The sequence below is a fragment of the Salvelinus sp. IW2-2015 genome, linkage group LG11, assembly GCF_002910315.2.
Source record: "Salvelinus sp. IW2-2015 linkage group LG11, ASM291031v2, whole genome shotgun sequence".
Lineage (NCBI taxonomy): Eukaryota > Metazoa > Chordata > Actinopteri > Salmoniformes > Salmonidae > Salvelinus > Salvelinus sp. IW2-2015.
Genome location: NC_036851.1, coordinates 42,694,816 through 42,716,864, shown reverse-complemented (window position 1 = coordinate 42,716,864; position 22,049 = coordinate 42,694,816). Strand labels below are relative to the sequence as shown.

The following is a 22,049-nucleotide window of genomic DNA, read 5'->3' as shown; positions in this document are numbered from 1 at the left end:
ATGGTAGAGAAATTAACATTCAATTCTCTGGCAACAGCTCTGGTGGACATTTCTGCAGTCAGCATGCCAGTTGCAAGCTCCTTCAAAACTTTTGTGGCATTGTGTTGTGTGACAAAACTGCACCTTTTAGAGTGGCCTTTTATTGCCCCCAGCACAAGGTGCACCTGTGTAGTGATCATGCTGTTTAATCAGCTTATTGATATGCCACACCTGTCAGACGGATGGATTATCTTTGCAAAGGAAAAATGCTCACTAACTGGTGTAAATACATTTGTGCACACATTTGAGAGAAATAAGCTTTTTGTGCATATGGAATATATCTGGGATCTTTTATTTCAGCTCATGAAACATTGGACCAACACTTTACATTTGGCATTTATATTTGTGTTCAGTGTATATGCAGTGATACAGATCAAGTAATATACAGTTCTTTTTTTCTGTTTTATTTACATGCACCAGAAAATGGCAGCATTACATTTGGGATGTTAGAGATGAGTCATTTTGATTGTTGTATATATAAAAAAACAAGAATTTACATAAAGAGGTTAAAAAGGGTTATATCACAAATGAAAACAGCTAAAATGCCCAGTACCAACGCCCCCCCCATCACAGAGCTACACTTTCAGGTATTAATTAAACATTGTTGTGTTCCAATTTTCTAGTTTTGGATTTTTGAGCATAGTTTCACGCTCCCACCTCTTCCAGGATGTTGGATACAATGTCGGACTCTCCTCCTCTGTGAAAATGTGACATTGATAATGCAATTAGTACTCTCAAACAGTATCATAAAATAAAAAAGAAAACTGTGTGGTAGGTTCTACTTTTATAGTGCAGTGTAGTGTAGTATAGTGTAGTATATTGTAGTATAGCATGCTGTAAGTCCTTGCCTATGATGTCATCCTCAGTGTCAAGCTCTTTGCAGGATAGTGGGATCCGGGCTAAGGCAGACAGTTTAGCTATGAAGGCCTCTTCTGCCTCCTGATGGAGCAAACACAAAAATGCATTATGCAAATGTTGTTAAGGCTGCTAATTTACTTTTTTTTCATAAGTAGTTTGTTAACCATTAGTAAACTATATATCATTCTTCAAATAAAATGTTTGCCAACTCTTATGAACATTCTCTGCTTTCACATCTAAATTATCATAATCAAGAACCACAATGTCATTCAGGTTGTATAGAGTGGTTCTTACCTGTAACTGTCCTTTGAATTTCTCCATGTTTTTTTGCTGGGATAACTTCCTACTCTCAAAGTTCCACACGCAACTTCCAGCTCCAAGTCATACTGTTCCAACATCCTCTTCTTCTGCAGTTCAACTCTATATAAGTATTGCTTGTAGTGTACAATGAAAAGGAGTGAGCCTTTCTCTCTATAATATATTCATAGTATCAGACCTGGATTCAAGTAATATTTGTTTTATTTAGCTTTTTTATGTGAACTTTAGCTGCACTTGATTGAGGTTGCCTTGCTGCAATGGAACCAATGGGAATACTCCGAAAAGTACAAACCCTGCCCACCCCAGGCAGGCTCAATCAAACAAACACTCAGAGTATTTAACAAATACTATTTGAATCCAGGTCTGTACATACAGTATTTAATCAGCACATGCTTAAAATGTAGCCAGCTCGTATTTGTTTGTTGGCATGCTAAGACATAAGAGAAAAATATGTTAACAGCAATTGATTAGTAGAGAAACAGTACCTCTGGTGAAACTCAGTGAACATGGGCTTTCTCCCCCTGTTGACCAGCTCCTTCAGAAGGGCCTTGTTAATCTGAGAGCTGTCCTCTCGTCGTTCCCACCCCTATGTGACAGTGACAGCCGTATTAATTTAGGCCCAAATTCAATCAATCGAAGAGGCGTGAGTTACATGAAATTTTGAGTTACACATACAGTAGCCTTTTCTCAATTGCAAACTCCTTGCTTCCTCTCTCCTCGTCTCCTTCTCAAAACCGATTGTAAGAGACGGTCAGAGGGGAGGGACCTCTGGCTTTTCATCCATTGAGTTTTGAGAAGGCAACAAGGAGAAAGGACGCAAGGATTATGCAATTGAGAAAAGGCCATAGTATCTCTAGTTAAGATTTAGCCCTTACAGACAGTGCGCTTATTCTGTCTGCATGAAAYGCCCCCATTCAACTCAAATAGAGTAGAGTAGAATTAAGCAATAAGATCCGACAGGGTGTGGTATACTGTGCATTCGGAAAGTATTCAGACACCTTGACTTTTTCCACATTTTGTTACATTACAGCCTTAGTCTAAAATGGATTAAATAAAAAAAATCCTCAGCAATCTACACATAATACCCCATAATGACAAAGCGAAAACAGGTTTTTAGAAATGTTTGCAAATTTATAAAAAAATTCAAAACAGAAATACCTGATTTACATACTGTAAGTATTCAGACCCTTTGCTATGAGACTTCGAAATTGAGCTCAGGAACATCCTGTTTCCATTGATCATCCTTGAGATGTTTCAACAACTTCAAGTCCACCTGTGGTAAAATCAACTGATTGGACATGATTTGGAAAGGCACACACCTGTCTATATAAGGTCCCACAGTTGACAGTGCATGTCAGAGCAAAAACCAAGCCATGAGGTCGAAGGAATTGTCYGTAGARCTCTGAGACAGGATTGTGTCAAGGCACAGATCTGGGGAAGGGACCAAAAAATGCCTGCATCATTGAAGGTCCCCAAGAACACAGTGTCCTCCATCATTCTTAAATGGAAGAAGTTTGCAACCACCAAGACTCTTCCTAGAGCTGGCCGCCCTGGCCAAACTGAGCGGTTGGGGGAGAAGGGGGTTGTCAGGGAGGTGACCAAGAACCCGATGGTCACTCTGACAGAGCTCCAGAGTTCCTCTGTGGAGATGGGAGAACCTTCCAGAAGGACAACCATCTCTGCAGCACTCCACCAATCAGGCCTTTATGGTAGAGTGGCCAGACAGGAGACACTCCTCAGTAAAAGGCACATGACAGCCTGCCTGGATTTTGCCAAAAGGCACCTAAAGTCACTCAGACCTTGAGAAACAAGATTCTCTGGTCTGATGAAACCAAGATTGATCTCTTTGGCCTGAATGCCAAGTGTCAGGTCTGGAGGAAATCTGGCACAATTCCTACGGTGAAGTATGGTGGTGGCAGCGTCATGCTGTGGGGATGTTTTTCAGCGGCAGAGACTGGGAGACTAGTCAGGATCGAGGCAAAGATGAATGGAGCAAAGTACAGAGAGATCGTTGATGAAAATCTGCTCCTGAGCGACCTCAGACTGGGGCGAAAGTTCACCTTTCAACTGGACAACGACCCTAAGCCCACAGCCAAGACAACGCAGGAGTGGCTTCGGGACAAGTCTTTGAATGTCCTTGAGTGGCCCAGCCAGAGCCTGGACTTGAACCCGATCAAACATCCCCGGAGAGACCTGAAAATAGCTGTRCAGGGACACTCCCCATCCAACCTGACAGAGCTTGAGAGGATCTGCAGAGAAGATTGGGAGAAACTCCCCAAATACAGCCGTCAAGCCCAAGAAGACTCGAGGCTGTAATCGCTGCCAAAGGTGCTTCAACAAATTACTGGGTAAAGGGTCAGAATACTTATGTAAATGTAATATAATTTTTTATTTATTTATAMATTTGCAAAAAATTCTAAATAACTGTTTTTACTTTGTCATTATGGGGTATTGTGTGTAGCCCTTAGCCGTGTAAATACCACAAAGTACCCCGAAGTGCATTATTGCTATTATAAACTGGTTACCAACGTAATTAGAGCAGTAAAAATACATGTTTTGTCATACCAGTGGTTTACGGTCTGACATACCATGGCTATCAGCCAATCAGCATTCAGGGCTTGAACCACCCAGTTTATAATATAATCTAGATCTCATCTTTGGCCCTGTTAGAGTGCTGCTGCTGAAGGCCCTTGGTGATGTCTTGGATCTGAGAGTAGTAACTGGTGACCAGAGCACTAAGCGAATCCCTGGTCACATATACACTCCGAGGCTACCACCGTCAGATGGCTCTACACATACACAAAGCATAAACAGTGAGAATAGATCACATATCCCATCTATGACAAAATGGGTGGTTATTAAAACACATATAGGTCCCTTCTCATTTCTATCTGGTTTTAGTCATTCAACTTTAATCCAAAATGATCACATGGGCCGTAGTTTTCCCATGTCTGGCCTAGGGGGTAGGGACTAGGGCAGCATTTCCCAAACTCGGCTCTAGGGACCCTAAGGGGTATGCATTTTGTTTTTTGCCCTAATACTACACAGCTGATTCAAATAATTAACWAAATTAATCTATCAAATGTATTTTATAAAGCCCTTTTTACATCAGCAGATGTCACAAAGTGCTTCTACAAAAACCCAGCGAGATATAGACGCACATCATCATCTCATCATCAAACTTTGATTATTTGAATCGGTTATGTAGTGCTAGGGCAAAAAACAAAACGTGCACACCTTGGGGTCCCCAGGACCGAGWTTAGGAAACAGTGGCCGAGGGGTTGTTTCTGGATGAGGCCAGAGGATCTGGTACCTTCCTGCTGTGGTCAGGTTGGGGCGCAGACCTGGGAGGGGCCTGATCCATCTGCTGCCAGAGGCTCTGGCTGAGGGCGTGTCCCACCAGCAGCTGGGCGTTGGCCTGCAGGAGCTCCGCCCCCGTCTCCAGTTTCCTACTGGAAACTGTGGCCAATCAGCGGCGTCTCCGGTACCAGGTGCGCCTTGGCGATTCTGGCACTGAGCACTGAGGGAGATAGAGACATAGGGAGGTGAGTGACAGACCACAGTGACAAGGTGACAGGGACATCTTGACAGTCTCAAACAGAGCCATAGTTGGATGGAGTATAGCAAACATTAGAAACATCTTCCTAATATTGAGTTGCACCCCCCCTTTTGCCCTCAGAAGAGACTCAGTTAGTCGAGGCATGGTGTCGAAAGCATTCCAGGAGGATGCTGGTCCATGGTAATGCCAATGCTTCGCACAGTTGTGTCTACTTGGCTGGATGTCCTTTGGGTGTTGGACCATTCTTGATACACACGGGAAACAGTTGAGCGTGAAAAACCGAGCAGTGTTGCAGTTCTTGACACAAATATGTGCGCCTGGCACCTACTACCATACCCTGTTCAAAAGCATTTAAATATTTTGTCTTGCCCATTCACGCTCTGAACAGGACACACACACAATCCATGTTTCAATTGTCTCAAGGCTTAAAAACCCTTATTTAACATGTCTCCTTCCCTTCATTTACACTGATTGAAGTGGATTTAACAAGTGATATCAATATAGAGTCATAGCTTTCACCTGGATTCACCTGGTCAATCTATGTCATGGAAAGAGCAGGTGTTCTTAATGTTTTGTATACTCAGTGAATGCCTCTAAAGCAGTTTGTCAATTAATTCCTAAGGGGGGGTCTTAGAGTGTCCACTAACACACCTGATTCAACTAATCAAGGGCTAGACAATTAGACATGTTTGCGCTGGGATGGAACAGACATGTGCACCCCTGGGAATGGCTTGAGAAACTCTGGACAAAACTAATGTCTTCATCTCCTTATGCTTTTGTAGGCCGTATTGTTGTAAGAAATAAACGGAACAAAAATGTAAACGCAAGATGGAATAATTTCAACGATTTTACTAAGTTACAGTTCTTATAAGGAAATCAGTCAATTGAAATAAATGCAATAGGCCCTAATCTATGGATATCACATGACTAGGCAGGGGCGCAGCCATGGGTGGGCCTGTGGAGCCAACTCACTGGGGAACCAGGCCCAGCCAATCAGTACGTTTTTAATGCAGACAGAAATACTCCTCAGTTTCATCAGCTGGCGGGGTGGCTTGTCTCAGACGATCCCGCAGGTGAAGAAGCCAGATGTGGAGGTCCTGGGATGGTGTGGTTACAAGTGGTCTGTGGATGTGAGGATGGTTGGACAACCTGCCAAATTCTCTAAAACAACGTTGGAGGCAGCTTATGGTAGGGAAATGAACATTCAATTCTCTGGCAACTCAGGTTGACATTCCTACAGTCAGCATGCCAATTGCACATTCCCTCAAAACTTGAGACATCTGTGGCATTGTGTTGTGTAACAAAACTGCACATTTTAGAGTGGCCATTTTATTGTCCCTAGCACCTGTGTAATGATCATSCTGTTTAATCAGCTTCTTGATATGCCACACCTGGCAGGTGGATGGATTATCTTGGCAAAGGAGAAATACTCACTAAAAGGGATGTAGACAAATTTGTGCAGAAACTTTGAGAGAAATATGCGTATGGAAAATGGAACCAACAATTTACATTTTTATTTATATTTTTGTTCAGTATAGTTTATTATTGTTGTAATTGTAAGTGGAAGTGTTACTGGACCTGATTCTGAGCTTTGGTCTTTGTTGGGCTGACTGTTGCCTGGATCTGGTTCACTAGAGCCAGCAGGGACCTGAAGTCATTCTGAGACAGCACCTTGAGCTTGGACAGCCTCATCTCCTTCAGGATCCTCAGGCTGAAGTGTCTGGCCAAAAAGTGCCTCTGCACCGCAGCCAGCAGTAGTTACTGTTTCTTCTCGATCAACATCCCCTCGTGGCTAAGATAGAATAGAACAGAACAAAATAGTGATATTCAGAATAGTCAATATGTCCAAATGCATATCTTGTCATTGATTTCAAAGACACTGAATCATATTATGCACATTAAACACACTTAAACATATTGTATTAAATCTATTAAGTTGTCAATGATGAATATTCTATTATATACTTGGCACACCTGCCAGGCAAAAGCATGGATTGATGTGGCTCCCTGGTTCACCYGTGGGCTCCCGAGTGGTGCAGTGGTCTAAGGCACTGCATCTCAGTTTCAAACTACAGTCCCTGGTTCAAATCCAGGCTGTATCACATCTGTCTGTGATTGGGAGTCTCATAGGGCGGCGCAAGGTTGGCCCAGCGTCGCCAGGGTACGCCGTCATTGTAAATAATAATTTGTTYTTAACTGACTTGTCTAGTTACATTTTAAAAATAATAATAAATTCAGCACGTACCTCTGTCTGACCACCATGTCTCTGAAGATCATCACCTGCTGTTCATCTAGGTGTCTGAGGCAGGCCAGGGCCACCTCCTCACACCATAACATGACCGAATACAAACAGTGTAGCTATTCCCTCCGCAAGGCAATCAAACAAGCTAAGTGCCAGTATAGAGACAAAGTAGAGTCGCAATTCAACAGCTCAGACACAAGAGGTATGTGGCAGGGTCTACAGTCAATCACGGATTACAAAAAGAAAACCAGCCCCGTCGCGGACCAGGATGTCTTGCTCCCAGACAGACTAAATAACTTTTTTGCTCGCTTTGAGGACAATACAGTGCCACTGACACGGCCCGCTACCAAAACCTGCGGGCTCTCCTTCACTGCAGCCGAGGTGAGTAAAACATTTAAACGTGTTTAACCCTTGCAAGGCTGCAGGCCCAGACGGCATTCCCAGCCGCGTCCTCAGAGCATGCGCAGACCAGCTGGCTGGTTGTTTTACGACATATTCAATCAATCCTTTTCCCAGTCTGCTGTTCCCACATGCTTCAAGAGGCCATCATTGTTCCTGTTCCCAAGAAAGCTAAGGTAACTGAGCTAAACGACTACCGCCCCGTAGCAATCACTTCCGTCATCATGAAGTGCTTTGAGAGACTAGTCAAGGACCATATCACCTCCACCTACCTGACACCCTAGACCCACTCCAATTTGCTTACCGACTCAATAGGTCCAGAGACGACGCAATCGCAACCACACTGCACACTGCCCTAACCCATCTGGACAAGACGAATACCTATGTGAGAATGCTGTTCATCGACTACAGCTCAGCATTTAACACCATAGTACCCTCCAAACCCGTCATCAAGCTCAAGACCCTGGGTCTCGACCCCGCCCTGTGCAACTGGGTACTGGACTTCCTGACGGGCCGCCCCCAGGTGGTGAGGGTAGGTAACAACATCTCCACCCCGCTGATCCTCAACACTGGGCCCCACAAGGGTGCTTCTGAGCCCTCTCCTGTACTCTCTGTTCACCCACGACTGCGTGGCCGTGCACGCCTCCAACTCAATCATCAAGTTTGCGGACGACACTACAGTGGTAGGCTTGATTACCAACAACGACGAGACGGCCTACAGGAGAGGTGAGGGCCCTCGGAGTGTGGTGTCAGGAAAATAACCTCACACTCAACGTCAACAAAACAAAGGAGATGATTGTGGACTTCAGGAAACAGCAGAGGGAGCACCCCCCTATCCACATCGACGGGACAGTAGTGGAGTGGGTAGTAAAATTTAAGTTCCTCGGTGTACACATCACGGACAAACTGAATTGGTCCTCCCACACAGACAGCGTTGTGAAGAAGGCGCAGCAGCGCCTCTTCAACCTCAGGAGGCTGAAGAAATTCGGCTTGTCACCAAAATCACTCACAAACTTCTACAGATGCACAATCGAGAGCATCCTGTCGGGCTGTATCACCGCCTGGTACGGCAACTGCTCCGCCCACAACCATAAGGCTCTCCAGAGGGTAGTGAGGTCTGCACAACGCATCACCGGGGGCAAACTACCTGCCCTCCAGGACACCTACCACCACCCGATGTCACAGGAAGGCCATAAAGATCATCAAGGACAACAACCACCCGAGCCACTGCCTGTTCACCCCGCTATCATCCAGAAGGCGAGGTCAGTACAGATGCATCAAAGCAGGGACCGAGAGACTGAAAAACAGCTTCTATCTCAAGGCCATCAGACTGTTAAACAGCCACCACTAACATTTAGTGGCCGCTGCCAACATACTGACTCAACTCCAGCCACTTTAATAATGGGAATTGATGGAAATGTATGTAGAAATGTATCACTAGCCACTTTAAACAATGCCACTTAATATAATGTTTACATACCCTACATTACTCATCTCATATGTATATGTATATACTGTACTCTATATCATCTACTGCATCTTGCCATCTTTATGTAATACATGTATCACTAGCCACTTTAAACTATGCCACTTTATGTTTATATACCCTACATTACTCATCTCATATGTATATACTGTACTCTATACCATCTACTGCATCTTGCCTATGTTGTTCTGGACTATCACTCATTCATATATCTTTATGTACATATTCTTTATCCCTTTACACTTGTGTGTATAAGGTAGTAGTTGTGGAATTGTTAGGTTAAATTACTCGTTGGTTATTACTGCATTGTCGGAACTAGAAGCACAAGCATTTCGCTACACTCGCATTAACTTCTGCTAACCATGTGTATGTGACAAATAAAATTTGATTTGATTTGATTACCTACAGCGGGTCAAACAGAAATACAGTATTAAAACCAGAGGCGTATTCATTAAGGCACAACGTAGCAAAACGTTTTATAATGGAAAGCAAAAACAAGTGGTTCTTATTGGTCCAGGTATTCTCACCCTGTTTCACTCCGTTTTCTTCAGTTTGGTACCTAATGAATACAACCCAAGATGAGATAAACCTGGGGCCTGTTCAGTAGACTGTAACATTACAGAACCTCCAGATAGAAATGTATTGAGCAGAAAGGATGTCTGTCAGGTAAAATAAGAAATCGAGTCAGCTCTATTCATTACATTTCTAGGTCTGGAARAATTCCTAACTGTCCATCTTGTTCCAGCTGAGCCGTTAGGCCCTCCAGTTGCCGTTTGGCATTGCCCTCTGCCTGCTGCAGCAGTGCAGCCAGGTCACCATCTTGATCCAACCATAGCCTCTGATCCTGGTCTGGCATGATGCCTCTGGAGATACAAAATCATGGGTGATATACCCAGAGAAATAACAAAGATAACAAAGCATTACAAGGCAAATGCTGACTGCTTGGGGCTATTGGCTAGGATAATTCAATAGACAAAAACCAGGGGACTCCTCAACCTCTTTGACAAGGTAGAATGAAGTAAACAGTACAAAACACAAACAATAGGTTAAAAAGTTGGGTGGTGTCATGTAAAAATCTTGCCAGCGCGAAATAGTTCCCAATCGTTCTGATTGTGTTGCGACTGTGACGTCATGTTGTCATATTGTGACGTTAAGTGGGTGCTACAGGAAATACACTATATATACAAAAGTATGTGGACATCCCTTCAAATTAGTGGATTTGGCCATTTTAGCCATACCCGTTGCTGACAGTTGTATAAAATCGAGCACACAGCCAGCCATGTGTCATGACTGTCCTGTAAGGATCCAAATAGGTCAGATCAGCTTGGCAACAAATTACTTCCAGCAGACCATCTCTCACCCACAGAGGGGGGAGAAGGGAACTGGTGGCAGTTGACAGCTCACACCCTGTTGTAAATCAAGGACAGAACATTCACCTATCTCCCTCTCCAATGATCACCACAGGAATGGGCCTTTGTTTCAGACACTTTTCCCACCAAAACTCTAACACGTTCTAAAACAAWTACTGGAAAAATATTTCTAACGTAGAACATGGAGAATGGTCAGAGGCGATCTAAAGAATAATAATGTCATTTCAGTTGTTATTTTGTGATGTCATTAAAAAATGTATAAAGGATATACTGTAACTTGAAAAGTACACACACTATATGTGTGAAGTGTCCTTCCGATGCGTTGTGCATGAAATATGATGAGTGTTTTTGTTAAGAGAGGGATGTGATTTTAGAAACTATAAGAGGAAAAAGTTTCTATAACTTTGTTCAAGTTAGTATTCACCGCACCCTTGAGTGAGGTCAGAGAGTGTGTCAGCCTGACGGAACCGCCCTTTCGAATGAACTTTAAGAATGAACATATCAGACTAGAAAGACGTGGAGCTGCAGCTCACATCCAAAGTGGTTTGAACTCTGAATCTCAACACGAGGTAGAGACGATAAAGTCACCTCCCGGACAATCACTGGTACTGCTGATTAGCTGTCCTAAGTAAAGTATCTAGAGAAGCAAATTTAAGTGGGACCATTCTACTACTCTTCTCAAATCACCTTAGTATGCTATTCTCATCACCCCACTGATAACCATCAACACGGCTGGCTAGCCTATCTTCAAATAAGCATCTTCCAGAGCGAATGGAAGTAGAATAAACTCTGTCACCGGATACCGGACGACAGCAGAGGCTGAACTCAATTTCCAAGGCGGCCTGGTTCCGACAGAAATACATGAAGAACCAAGGCATTTACATGTAAATACATTCATGATTTCTTACTCCAAACGGACGGTGGTTCGTGTGCAAAGTATATGATTACTGTGAGAGTAGTTTCTAAATGTACCAAAGTATTATGTCTCTGTCCCTCTCTGCCCTCCTCTTTTGTAACAAGCCACCATATTGTGTCAGTCCGCTAGTGACCTGTTTCTAATGTATTAAGTGTGTATGTTTATCCTGTGTTACCATTTAGTTAGCTAGTAAATAAATAATTAAACCAATTTGTGTAGTACTGAATCATAAGTAAGGTTCTGGTTTTTGCAGATACAGGAGGTTACGACTGTTCAGAATGATGATATGATACAAGGTTATGATTAATAAGTTGACTGTTTATGGATGTGATAAGACCTTTAGAGTTTAATTYGGGAGATTGTAACTCTTTAAAGAACTGCTCTCGTGGTGCCCCAAATTCGAATGAGTCAAATGTTACATGATTAATTTAATCTGGTAACAATTAAAAATAGTTAGTTTATTAGATAAATAACAGATTAATGAAAGTAAAGTCACGACACATGCAATCTCCATAAACAAACATTGTCAGTCGAATGGCCTTCCTGAAGAGCTCAGTGACTTTCAACGTGGTACCGTCATAGGATGCTACCTTTCCAACAAGTCAGTTCAACAAATTTCTGCTCTGCTAGAGCTGCCCCAGTCAACTGTAAGTGCTGTTACTGTGAAGTGGAAATGTCTAAGAGCAACAACGCTCAGCCGCAATGTGGTAGGCCACACAAGCTCACAGAACAGGACCGCCGAGTGCTGAAGTTCGTAAAAACCATCTGTCATCGGTTGCAACACTCACTACCGAGTTCCAAACTGSCTCTGGAAGCAACGACAGCACAAGAACTGTTAGTCGGGAGCATCATGAAATGGGTTTCCATGGCCAAGCAGCTGCACACAAGCCTAAGATCACAATGCGCAATGCCAAGCATCAGCTGGAGTGGTGTAAAGCTTACCACAATTGGACTCTGGAGCAGTGGAAACGCGTTCTCTGGAGTGAWGAATCAAGCTTCACGATCTGGCAGTCCGAAGGACAAATCTTTAGTCTGCCGGATGCCATTAGAACGCTACCTGCCCCAATCCATAGTGCCAACTATAAAGTTTGGTGGAGGAGGAATAATGGTCTGGGGCTGTTTTACATGGTTCGGGCTAGGCCCCTTAGTTCCAGTGAAGGGAAATCTTAATGCTACAGCATCTAGACAATACTGTGCTTCTAACTTTGGGGAATGTMCTTTCCTGTTTCAGCATGACAATGCCCTGTGCACAAAGCAAGGTCCATACAGAAATGGTTTGTCAAGATCGGTGTGGAAGAACTTGACTGGCCTGCACAGAGCTATGACCTCAACCCCATCAAACAAGTTTGGGATGAATTGGAACACCGACTGCGAGCCAGGCCTAATCGCCAACATCAGTGCCCTACCTCACTAATGCGCTTGTGGCTGAATGGAAGTAAGTCCCCACAGCGATGTTCCAACATCTAGTGGAAAGCCTTCCCATAAGAGYGGAGGCTGTTATAGSAGCAAAAGGGGGATTAACTCCATATTAATGCACATGATATTGGAAGGAGATGTTCAACTGAGCAGCTGTCCCCATACTTTTGATCATGACAACCTACCCTCCAAAGACCCCAGCCACTCTACCATCCTGCTGCAGCTCCAAGTCACTGCTCTGCTTCTTTTGTTTCAGAACATTTTTTAAATTTAACTAGGCAAGTCAGTTAAGAACAAATTCTTATTTACAATGACGGCCTAGGAACAGTGGGTTAACTGCCTTGTTCAGGGGCAGAACAGATTTTTACCTTGTCAGCTCAGTGATTCGATCTAGCAACCTTCACGGTTACTTGCCCAAAATTCTAACCACTMAGCTACCTGCTCTTGATACAACTGGAGAGGAAAATTGAACTGTTAAACCCGGAGCATGCAGCTATCAGGAGCCATTAACAATGTAATGTAATGAGATGGATAACTGTTATAGACTTACACAGAGGTGGCACTCATCCAAAGTAGACTTTATAGTGAAGTGATTGAATAGATCAATGTGAGCAGTAGTTTACTACTACTATTGTTGTGGCACTGGACACATGACAGGGAACGAATGAGCCTACTAAAAGAGAGATATTGACCTTCACAAATTCCTGTGGGTCACTGTGAGTCTGTGCAGAATCCAAGACACGGCTTCTCTCCTTCGCTTGAGTCCTCAAGAGCTTCTTCTTCTTGGAGTCGATCTTCTTGCACTTTTCATACTCAAGCTCCTTGGTCTTTATCCTGCATTCTGTATAAAAAATGAAGTTACATGTAGTTTTGATCACAATGCTACTACACTAAGTTGCTGATTCGGCACAGAATATGACCAGTTTAACACAATTCACTTCATTCTTCTGTGTATCATTATGCACTTACCATTTATAGTCGAGTAGTACATTTMATTACTACAAATGTACTTAKGATGGGGCGGCAGATAGCCTAGTGGTTAGAGCATTGGGCCAGTGACCGGAAGGTTGCTGGATCAAATCCCCGAGCTGACAAGGTAAAAATCTGTCGTTCTACCCCTGAGCAAGGCACTGTTTCCTGGGTGCCGTGGATGTCGATTAAGGCAGCCCCCGCAACTCTCTGATTCAGAGGGGTTGGGTTAAATGTGGAAGACGCATTTCATTCGTTGGACAACTGATTAGGTATCCCCTTTCCCTATGTCAAAACTGTATTACTATACAATTATGTTTTATTTTGGTTTGCATTGGTGCTCTCAAAGACTAATCACTTGATACTTCCATACATTTATTTGATTCAATCTTGTTAGAAATGGAGAAGAGGCCGTAAAATGGGCTATTTTAAGACACCAGTTCATTTAAGATGAGGAACTAGGCCACATAATACTGAAAGATTGCCACCATATTCCTCAGGAGGGACATCCAGCAGGGTATTACAGAATTACACAACTTCCCAGTGGGCATAACTGGTTGCAAAGACGTCATTATGACACTATGTTCCAAATTCTACCCTCTGGGTACTGATTTCACATGAACTAGAATGCTAATCTACTACACAATATTTGACCTGATATTGAATTCAAGGAGGTCACTCTTTTGTTAAAAACACACACCAGTTTCTTTGCTTCACTGGTTGGCTATTTGGAGTTGGTGGCCCGCAAGAACAATAATGTGTCAGGAATCCCCCGGTTAGCAGATTACAGATTAACGAAAAACGTGTGTGTGTGTGTGAGTGTGCATGCTCCTGCGAGCATGCATCTGTGTCTGCGTCATGAGTCACCTTCACTGCAGTACTGGAGCCCATCGGTCAGGGCAGCTTGCAGCTCGGCCAGGGTCTTCTCCATGGTGGCGAAGGTCAGGTGTCCCGTCACTGGTCAGCTGCTCCAGGCCTCAGGCCACTAGGCCCTGTCTGKGGGATGCCTTCTGCCGGAGCAGGGCCTGCTTGGCCCGCAGCACACACTTCAGCTCCTCCCACCACAGCAGCTTCTCCTGTGTCCTCTGGGAGAGCTGGTGGGAAGAGAGATATGGATCTAGAAACAAGCCTTAACGCCTTGGCATTGCTTTTGTTTTTGCAATGTCTTTGKGGTCTAGTTCGGGTTACAGTATAAGCACTTTGTGACAACTGCTGATGTAAAAAGGACTTTATGAATAAATTTGATAAAATTTCAATTGACTTGTGTAGCTAGATCTGAGAAGCCTATTATACTGGATACGCGTATGCCATACCTAGAGCGGGTCAAACAAATAATATTAAAAACAGGGATGTATTCATTAAGGCACACCGTAGCAAAACATTTTACAATGGAAAKCAAAAACAAGTGGTTCTTACTGAACAAGTCCACGTTAWYCCTCCCTGTTTCAGTCCATTTTCTTCAGTTTGGTACCTAATGAATACGACCCATGATGAGTGAAACCTGGGGCCTGTTCAGAAGACTGCAACGTTACAGAACGTCCAGATAGAAATGTATTGAGTAGAGATGATGTCTCTCCCTTATTTTGACTCATTCTTACAGTTTCTCACCTTCATGTCTGCGGCCTGAGTCTCAGTCAACTGGTTTTCCACCGATAGGAGACAGTGGATGAGGGTGTGGATAACATCCTGGGCCTCATTTCTGGGGAGAATACTGGACCTGCCCAGCAGTCTCTGGCAGAAGGTCTCCACCTGTTTGCTAAAGCCCTTTGTCGTGGAGCGACACATACAGTACTTACAGTTTCCCACCAAACTTTAAGATCTTTTTAGAAAAAAAWTCCCACAAACTTCAAGATGTATTTTTAAAAGTTTACCCATAAACTTAATTCCCCCCATTTAAATCACGTCTTACTTGCCTGAGCAAATAATATGGTTCAGATTTGGCGGGTCAATTTGTATAATGTGAATTACATACTATGCGGGTTGAAAGGTTTGATTGTGCTAGTCTACTACGTAGACAACGTTTTATACGTTTTCATGYCTTCATTTAACACACCGTGTAAACATTCACAGTGCAGGCTGGGGAAAGTATGTGAACCCTTGGATTTATGTGAACCCTCCTTTGGCAGCAATGACCTCAACCAAACGTTTTCTGTAGTTGCAGATTAGACCTGTACAACGGTCAGGAGGAATTTTGGACCATTCCTCTTTACAAAACTGTTTCAGTTCAGCAATATTCTTGGGATGTCTGGTGTGAACTGCTCTCTTGAGGTCATGCCACAGCATCTCAATCAGGTTGAGGTCCGGACTCTGACTGGGCCACTACAGAAGGTGTATTTTCTACTGTTGAAGCCATTCTGTTGCTTCACCCAACTAACATTCTCCTGCAAAATGTCTTGATGAACTTGAGAATTCATTTTTCTGTCAATGATAGCAAGCTGTCCAGGCCCTAAGGCAGCAAAGCAGCCCCAAACTTAGATGAAGATCAGATCAAATTTGATGACCAATTTATGCAAAAATCCAGGTAATTCCAAAGGGTTCACATACTTTTTCTTGCCACAGTATATCGAGATTTTGACAGAGATTCCTTCCTACCCTTTCCTGCAGGAGAAGACATTGATGTACAAATCTGAATCCTTTTTATCTTGGAAACCGACCACTGAGTATAATTATGARAATTTGGAGAAAGAGCTACAACAAGGAAACAGGAGAAGTAAGGGAGATATCGTCTTGAGATTTTGACGCACCAACATTTGACACATGCCCAGTGACACGAGCCTACCAGACAAGCTAAATAACTTCTATGCTCGCTTCAAGGCAAGTAACACTGAAACAKGCATGAGAGCATCAGCTGTTCCGGACGACTGTGTGATCATGTTCTCCACAGCCGATGTGAGCAAGACCTTTAAACAGGTCAACATTCACAAGGCCGCAGGGCCAGGCAGATTATCAGGGTGTGTACTCTGAGCATGCACTGACCAACTGGCAAGTGTCTTCACTGACATTTTCAACCTCTCTCTGTCTGAGTCTRTAATACCAACATGTCTCAAGCAATCCACCATAGTCCCTGTGACCAAGAACACTAAGGTAACCTGCCTAAATGAATACAGACCCGTAGCACTCACGTCTGTAGCCATRAAATGATTTGAAAGGATGGTCATGGCTCACATCAACACCATTATCCCAGAAACACTAGACCCACTCCAATTTGCATACCACCTCAACAGATCCACAGATGATGCAATCTCTATTGCACTCCACACTGCCCTTTCCCACCTGGACAAAAGGAACAACTGTGAGAATGCTATTCATTGACTACAGCTTAGCGTTCAACACCATAGTGCCCTCAAAGCTCGGCAGGGGCGGCAGGTAGCCTAGCGGTTAGAACATTGGGCCAATAACCGAAAGGTTGCTGGACCGAATGCCCGAGCTGAGAAGGTAAAAATATGTCCTTCTGCCCCTGAACAAGGCAGTTAACCCAATGTTCCCTGGTAGGCCGTCATTGTAAACAAGAAYTTGTTCTTAACTGACTTGCCTAGTTAAATAAAAAATAAAAAATAAGCTAAGAACCCTGGGATTAAACACCTCCCTCTGCAACTAGATCCTGGACTTCGAGCACGCCCCCATTCTCATTGACGGGGCTGTAGTGGTGCAGGTTGAAAGCYYCAAGTTCCTTGGCATTCACATCACCAACAAACTGACATGGTCCAAGCACACCAAGACAGTCATGTAGAGGGCACGACAAAACCTRTTCCCCCTCAGGAGACTGAAAAGATTTGGCATGGGTCCTGAGATCCTCAAAAGGTTTTACAGCTYCACCATCGAGAGCATCCTGACGGGTTGCATAACTGCCTGGAATGGCAACTGCTCGGCCTCCGACCGCAAGGCACTACAGAGGGTAATGCGTACAGCCCAGTACATCACTAGGGCCAAGCTTCCTGCCAACCAGGACCTCTATACCAGGCGGTGTCATGGGAAGGCCCAAAAAAATGTCAAAGACTCCAGCCACCCTAGTCAAAGACTGTTCTCTCTGCTACCGCATGGCAAGCGGTACCGGAGCACCAAGTCTAGGACAAAAAGGCTTCTAAACAGCTTCTACCCCAAGCCATAAGACTCCTGAACAACTAATCAAATGGCTACCCAGACTATTTTCATTGCCCCCCCCCCCTCTTTTACCCTGCTGCTAATCTCTGTTATTATCTATGCATAGTCACTTTAATAACTCTATCTACATTTACATATTACCTCAGTTACCTCGACACCGGGGGCACCGGTGTCGAGGTAATTGAGGTAATATGTAAATGTAGATAGAGTTATTCAAGTTGACACTGTACTTTGACTCTGTACATTGACTCTGTACTTGCACCCCCTGCATTTAGCCCCGCTATTGTTATTTTACTGCTGCTCTTGAATTATTTATTATTCTTATCTCTTACTTTTTTAGGTATTTTCTTAAAACTGCATTGTTGGTTAAGGRCTTGTAAGTAAGCATTTTACTGTAAGGTCTACACCTGTTGTATTCGGCACATGTGACAAATACATTTTTATTTGATTTGACATTACATAGCAAGTATTATCGATAAAAATGCACAAAAAAAAGCTTATATCATGTCTTATAATGCTATATGGGGATATAATAGGCACTATAAGTGCATTCATAACAGATTATGAATATTTGGCTTAGTTTGGTAAAAACAGTAGGATRAATACACATGTAGGTAGAGTCCATTCTCGCTTTTTTTCTCCTTTTCTTTTAAGAGCTTTGTCACAACAGACCAGTCAGTCAATGCATTATGAACARTTAGCATTATAAATTGTTTGCTAGTGTGTGATGAAAGAAAGAGGTCACCCACCACACATTTCTCCTCCAGGACCTGTGAACAGTGTTGCTGCACGTTCCTGTAGAGCCAGAGAGTATAGGCTAATCCTGCACTCAAATCTACAATGATAACAGCTACACTAGAAACACAGCTTGCATTTACAGTAGAACGCCTTAAAAGGTACTCAGAAATATGACATCATCATAAACAGCTAGAACTTTGATGATCCAGTCCAAGGGATAGTTTATCTACATTAAAGTGAGGATTGTCTATACACTCTTATACACCCCATGGGAGAAACCTTTGAGTAACCCTTTTGGTTTCCATGTAGAACCCTTTCAACAGAGGGATATACATGGAACCCAAAAGGGTTCTCCCATGTAGATAGCCAAATAACCTTTTTGGATCCCTTTTTTCTAAGAGTGTAGACTGATTTCAAGGTAAGAAAACACAAATCTTAATATGTAATTTCTCTGAATTATCCCTTTAACTGAATATCTATCCCACATCAGCTCACCCTGTCTGAGAGACTGTGTGGGGGTAGTGGGCCACCTGGRTGAAACTCTCGTTCTGGAGGCTCTTGGTGACCAGCGAGGAGATGAACTGGCTGCTGTCATCATCGTCCTTGTCATGGCTCAGTGACTCCGCTAGAGTCAGATGAGGACACTCCGTTGGGGAGGATGGGATGCTTGGAGTGCTCGTGCAGCGATGGGATGGAGGCTTCATCCGCTAAGGGCTGTCGTTGGGAATTGACATTAAAGGGACAGTTCGCATCAAAGTCAAAGTTTGCCAGATGTATTCAGTCCTATTTAATGTGATCTTAAAATGGAAAGTTCAGCCATAGACTGCTTTCAAGGAAAGGGAAGAAATATTGAAATATGTATTTGAGCTGAACTATCCTTTGAACCCCGTCCCATGCTCTTGGATTGAAGGCAAAGTGATATTCCAATTAGGGTTACAATCTGGATAGATTTGGTTAGAACCTTTTATAGCTTCTGTGGTATGAAGTCTGTAATATAAACAGATATCCCGAGTGGCATAGCGGTCTAAGGCACTGCATCTCAGTGCGAGAGGCCTCACTACAGACCCTGGTTTGATCCCAAGCTGTATCACAACCAGCCGGGTTCGGGAGTCCCATAGGGCGGCGCACAATTGGCCCAGCGTTGTCCGGGTAGGCCGTCATTACAAAATAAGTATTTGTTCTTTACTGACTTGCCTAGTTAAATAAAGGTTAAATAAAGGATCTTACTCTGTATTTCTGGTTGATGGGGTACACCACCTTTGCCTGTGATGCAAAAGCAGCCACATCGCTGTTCATGGGTGGCTTCTTCTTTTCCTGGTAAATTAATAAACACAGTGAATTGTTATGGAAAGTCAATGAAAGCCAAATCAGCTTTTATTTACACATACTGTATGTTATGGTTTAGTTTTTCTAAACAACAAACACTTGTTCTCATTTGAAGCTGACGTTTATCTCAATCTCTTCTTGCTGACACAGTCACTTTGGTTGTTCTCCCTATCCAGGTCGTCTCCCTCAAACAGTCTTCTGGCATCATAGCCCTGGTGGAAAGGAAGACAGTTCAACTATCAGTGCATAGATTATATGAATATGGAAAGGGGGATACCTCGTCAGTTGATCAACTGAATGTATTCAACTGAAATGTGTCTTCCGCATTAAACCCAACCCCTCTGTATCTGAGAGGTGCGGAGGGCTGCCTCAAACGACATCCACGTCTTCAGCACCCAGGTAACAGTGGGTAGCATTTCACTACACCCGCTATATCATCTGCTAAACATGCGTATGTGAGCAATACAAAAGGCTTCTRAACTGSCTTGTTCAGGGGCAGAACAATAGATTTTTACCGGGGTGTATTCAAAAGGACTACTCCTGACTTTAAGTTGTTAAAACCTGTTTGGGAAAGGCGTGCCGCTAGCGGGACACCTCGACAACATCCGGTGWAATTGCAGAGCGCCAAATTCAAACTAAATTATTATAAATATTCTTGTTAATCCAGCCGCTGTGTCAGATTTCACAAAGGCTTTACGGCGAAAGCAAACCRTGCGATTATCTGAGGACAGCGCCCCGCATACAAACACATAAAAAACATATTTCAACCAGGCAGGTGCGACACAAAAGTCAGAAATAGCGATATAAAAAATGATGACCTTTGATGATCTTCTTCTGTTGGCACTCCAAAAGGTCCCAGTTACATCACAAATGGTCATTTTGTTCGATAATGTCCTTCTTTATATCCATAAAAACTCAGTTTAGCTAGCGCTCTTCAGTCAATAATCCACCCAGTTTCCCTCCATCAAAATGCATACAAAATGAATCCCAAATGTTACTAATAAACTTTTCCAAACAAGTCAAACAACGTTTAYAATCAAACCTTAGGTATCCTAATACGCAAATAAACAACAACATTTAAGACGGARWATCGTTATTGTCTTTGCCGGAGAAAAATACCAAAGAACACGCTCTCCTCCACGCGCTTGGAAACACTACAGCCAAAATGGAAGCGACCTAGAAAAACTACAATTTCTGGGTCATTTTTCCAAAAACCASCCTGAAACTCTTTCTAAAGACTGTTGACATCTAGTGGAAGCCCTGGGAACTGCAATCTGGGAGGACTTGGCCATATAATTAAAGTGCTAGCCATTGAGGGGGGGTGGTTTGTCCTCTGGGTTTTGCGTACCATATCAGTTCTGTTATACTCACATACATTATTTTAACAGTTTTAGAAACTTTWGAGTGTTTTCTATCCAAATCTACCAATTATATGCATATCCTAGCTTCTGGGCCTGAGTAACAGGCAGTTTACTTTGGGCACGCTTTTCATCMGGACATCAAAATACTGCCCCCTATCCCAAAGTTAAACAGTTACAACGCATTGGTTGAAATAGTGCTAATATTACATTGATGTTTGCCAAATAGTGCGCTTATATGACTGTACTGTTATGGAATATTGCTGTTAGTATTCTCAGTGCAGTATTTGGCTATTTCAACCAACATGCTATGACACAAACTAATAATAATCACCTTTACAAACTTACTTGTCGAGTTAGAAGCATAGGCTTTAGGTAAAACACATACAGAAGGGCTGCTGGTATGATTCTAGAAAAACCCCGCATACATATCCTGTAAATATGTGCAGAGATTCGGMAAACTGAACCAAGACGTTATTGGAGCATTCAGTAATCATATCCTGGTCGTTCATTTTTGGATAATTACCTGGTGCAATTGAAGAAAATAACCGAAAAACACGCAAARATTTTAGGCTAGGTCTGAAAGAATGAATCAGGACAACAACTCAAACTGATCATGGATAAACATCGCACAGCATTGCGCTACAGAAAACAACCCTAAAAGTTACTTCTAAAACCTTTTTATGGTAGAGAAAGTAATAACTTGAGGTATGACACAGCAAATAACAAAACAACAATATACTAAGGCACCAAGGTTACAAAGTACTGTAATGAAACAGCAGGGAGCAGGTCTCGAACCCTCGACCTTCTAGCCCGAGGTCCGGCGCGCTATCGACTGTGCCGCAAAAGCATGCTCGAGCGGCAGAATCGATTTCCGCGCTTATAAACCCAGGGTCATTACAGTACCTTTTTTTTTAGATTAACAGAGTCGATGTTTCACAGATGGCGTATTCA

At 43.2% G+C, this 22,049-nt stretch overlaps 1 pseudogene; it reads right to left on the bottom strand.

The window, feature by feature from the left end:
- Window positions 1-326: 326 nt before the first annotated feature.
- Window positions 327-21,830, bottom strand: LOC111970744 (evC complex member EVC-like; annotated as a pseudogene).
- Between the last annotated feature and the right edge of the window lie 219 nt (window positions 21,831-22,049).